This window comes from Dipodomys ordii, unplaced genomic scaffold, assembly GCF_000151885.1.
Source record: "Dipodomys ordii isolate 6190 unplaced genomic scaffold, Dord_2.0 Scaffold13, whole genome shotgun sequence".
NCBI classification, from domain to species: Eukaryota; Metazoa; Chordata; class Mammalia; order Rodentia; family Heteromyidae; genus Dipodomys; species Dipodomys ordii.
In genome coordinates, this window is record NW_012267229.1 from 4,860,269 (window position 1) to 4,864,514 (window position 4,246).

Consider the following 4,246-nt stretch of genomic DNA (forward strand, 5'->3'; position numbering starts at 1 on the left):
GAGGAGGAGGAGGAGGAGGAGGAGGAGGAGGAACAACTGAGGTTAGAAGAAGAACATGAGGTTAGTAAACTTCATTTCAAAGAGCAAGCTGGGTATGGTAGAATATACCTGTGTAATCCAGCTATGTGACCGGCATAGGTAAGAGGGTTGCAGTCAGGCTGTCCAGGTGAGTTGGAGAAGCACAACACCCTGCTTAAAAATTGCCCAAAAATGTCTACAGCAAAAGAGCTGAAGATGTGGCTCAAGTGGTAAAGTGCAAAGCCCTGTGTTTAAAATTTCAGTAAGTAAATGAAAATCTAATTTTAATTTGCTTGAATTCATTTGCTTATAGGCCATGGCAGAATTGCATAAAAATCAACTGGATATTGAAAATTCTCTCAAGCCCTAGTATAGATCCCAAGAATCTGCAAGTCGCCCAGGTGAGTGAGCTGTAGCATTATAATCTCTGAAAGAGTAGTATGGGGTGGGTGGTGGGTGTTTGGGGGTAAAATTAGGTTCTGCTATAGTCAGCACTAACCAGCTACAAGAAGCCATTTAACATCTCTAGGATCCACATTTTAAACCTGTACTAAGACATGACCCCAGGGTCCTAAGTATTAAAGGTTTTTTTTTTTTTGTAACAACAAAAAAGTTGTGGGACTTGAACTCAAGGCCTAGGCACTATCCCTGAGCTTTTCTGCTAAAGGCTAGTACTCTACCACTTTGAGCCACAGCTCCATTTCATATTTTCTGGTGGTTAATTGGAGATTAGAGTCTCACAGTTTATCCTGCCCTGGCTGGCAGCGAACCATGATCCTCAGATCTCAGCTCCTGAGTAGCTAGAATTACAGACTTGAGCCACCAGTGAATTGTAACAGACCAAGTTTTGATTTTTAATGTATTTCATTAATTATGCCCCCAGATCAGGTGATATCATAAGGGAAATGTATTATGTCTGACTCCAAATAATATAGAATAAGTTTTATGTAGATTAAAGTTAATATGAGACTTTAACTGAATCCTTATCTTATCTGTGAGATAGCTGACTTTTGAATGTGAATTTGGAACAAAATATTATAAAAATTTTAAAAAGTAATTATAATTATAAAATTATAAATAAATAATGTACTTTTTCTTTGGCATATTTCATTACTTCTTGAGACTTTCGTATACTAAGCTTAGGTGAGCAGTTGCTGCTGCATAAGACGCAGGGCAGAACAAAAGCTATTTTCATTCCTATTTGAATTCTGAGTGCAGGTAAGTTTTGATACTTTTCGATATTCCTACAAAATATATGGTGTAAAAATCTGAAGTATCTGTTTTGCAATAGAAAACACTGCCCACAGGTACCTGGCGATGAGGACTCTGAGGGGGCCATTTCTGTCCACTGTCACTCGGAGGCTTGAGTTGGCTTTATTTCCTTTGTCACTAGATGTCACTGCATGCACAAATGTGGCTGTGGCTGAGGCTGAGGGCATCTGCCTGAAAACTGGGAAAAGCGAACTCTGGAAACCTTCACTGAACTTTGGAGTTTTTTGTTTGTTTGTTTGTTCATTTAGGCATTCTCAATATCATTAAGTAGGCTAATCTCCCTCCTCATAGTTTGTCATTTCACAAATTGTGCAAGATCTAATTTAAATGTGTGCAAATCTTTTGCTATGCAATGGGGCCTTTTAACATGGTTCAATGTAGTAAATTAATCTCATTCACAATTTCTGTTGGGATATTGACTATCTGGTACTTCTAATTGAAGACTATCTGTTGTACAAAAACAAAAACAAAAAAAACATCAATTTGTTCTCAATCCGAATGACACATCAAATCAGTACTTAACATTGGTTTCAAACATAGTCTCAGTCTTTGTTAGCAAGTAGCCTTATACATTTGCTCTGAGAGAAGAAACTTCATTAGAATTTATAGTTCCTCTGTCCAATATCATCTCAAATTTCAACTTTATATTTTTAGCTGTGGCAGTCCTGGGTATGCTTGGTTAGGCAGAGGACCTTCATCCTGGGTTTCTTCTGGCCAGGTTTTCAGTATTTGCAGTGTGAACTTAAAAGTTAAGTCAAGTTGATATACCAGGGCTTTAGGGAAACAGCATTTTACATCTTCTCTTTATATATACCATCCCCTGTTCCCCCCACAAAGAAGTTGTCATGATCTAGCCTCAGCAAGATCTTGCTGGCTCAGTTAGAATTTCAACCCCAAAGTGTTATTCACTTCTATTTATGGAAGCAGGAGTTTTACCCAGAGCAACTAACATCGAAAGTTCATCTACCTTCTCCAGATGTGAACTGAAATGTGTCAAATGCCCTTCCCCAATCAGGCTTTGCACTCTTACCTGTGATATGGGCTAATAAATAGAATAAATGAGGTGTTCAAGAGCCAGGTTATAATCCCAAGTCTTTTGTGTAGCTGTAGAAATTATGGGCCCAGCTAAGAAAATCTTCCTTTGTCAGTCTCAAAAGGAGTTAGCAGAATAATAGATTTGGGTGTGGGGGGGGGAGGAGTTAAAATTTTCACACAGAATCACACATTATCTTTCTTCTCTCTAATAATTTCATTGAAACACCAGAACAGCAATGCATTCAATGCACTTCAAAAGTATTCTACAGTTTTCTTCTCTTTTGTGAAGCTAATTTAATATATTAACCAATAATCAAACATAATTAGCAAGTCTGAGCCAGATATTTATTTTCCTCCACTGAGCCAACAGGCAGACAAAGAAGAATAGAAAGAGAAACAGAACATGGTAGTGTGTTCCTGTTCACACATATACGCTAGAGTTAGATGATTAGCTCAGGGCATCTTTATTGCCATGGCAACCTCAGGATGCTTGGGATGAGGAAAGGGTAGAAAAGACATGAGTAAACAGAGAGGAACAGTCACACAGCTAAACCCACTACAGTCTCAGAAGAAATGAAAATCTGTTCATCTGTTCATCTGTTCAGTTGGGACCTGAATATCAGTTTTCTTTCTAAGAACTGTAACCTAAAAGTAAGTTGCACAAATCTTGGTGGATATGAAATCATCCTTACAAAACATCATTTTGATGAGTCTAAAGTAAACACACCAGACCCACAAAGATTAAACTTCCATTAAAGTGCACATGATTTTAGTGGAGTGTGTGTGAGAGAGAGAGAAAGGGGGGGGAGGAGTGGGGAAGACTTGGAAAGGTAAGACATCTTTAATTAAATCTTAAATGCATTAGGGGTTTGCCCCAAATCTACTCTTTATATATTGCCTACTGGCTTTCTTTTCAAAATGTGGGTCCCACCAAATAGGAGAAGCGTGCTGACAACAGCACATTGGGTAGATGGTGGGCTACAGACCTGGGCTGGCTCCGCTCTGCTCCGTTCAGCTTTCTGTGAATACCACAAGGCAGGAGATATCCTCTAATTATGGGTGGGATTAGCGCTCAATAGCCATGTGTTGTTCTTTGTGGCTTTCAGCCCTCGTGGTTTCTCAGTTCCTTATGGTCACTGTGGCCACCTAGAAATTCTTTTCAGGAGCATAATAAGCAGATCGGCTACTGCAGCCAGGAGTCTGGCTGAACAAAGGGAGGCGAAGGGTCCTCCTGCAGCGGGCTGTCTGTTCTCAGATCATCCCGGGTACCCCAGGATCACATCAGACAAAACCATAGTCCAGCCTCTGTTGATAGAGTTCTATCCCGGACTCACTATCTGACTTAAGGCTGTGGGACACCCTCCAGTCACATGCACTATTTGCCAACAGACATACTAGCAGTGGGGGGGTCGGGGTGGGGGGAAGAAGAGAAACAAAAATGGAAATAAACAAAGGAGGAAAGTGGAAACACCCATGCTTTGTACTCACACAGGAAGTTTCCTCTAGTTTATTTTCCCTTTCGGACATTTCTCAGTAGAAATCTTGAAGGTAGACACCAGCAGTTTCTTTCTCAATCTGGGCTTAATATTGATCTGTGGGTGGGGAGCCTGCCATCATGACAAATGGGAAATTAAAAGAGGGGTGGTAAACAGTTACTTTATTCTAAAATAAGACAAGGCCATTCCTTGCTCCATGCTTTATTTTTAAACATTCTCTAAGTCTCTCCTGCTCTGCCTGGCCCCCAGTACCACAGCATGAGCAGGTTTTCCCTGAGCAGCATCTGGTCCCTCTTGGAGGATTCCATAGATGTTTTGTCCCTTTCAGATTTTTCAATGAAGGCTTCTGTGAACGGGAGGGTAACCATCTGTCTAAGCGTCACCTGGCTAGCTGAGCCTGCCTGGCCACACGCTGCTCTCTACAA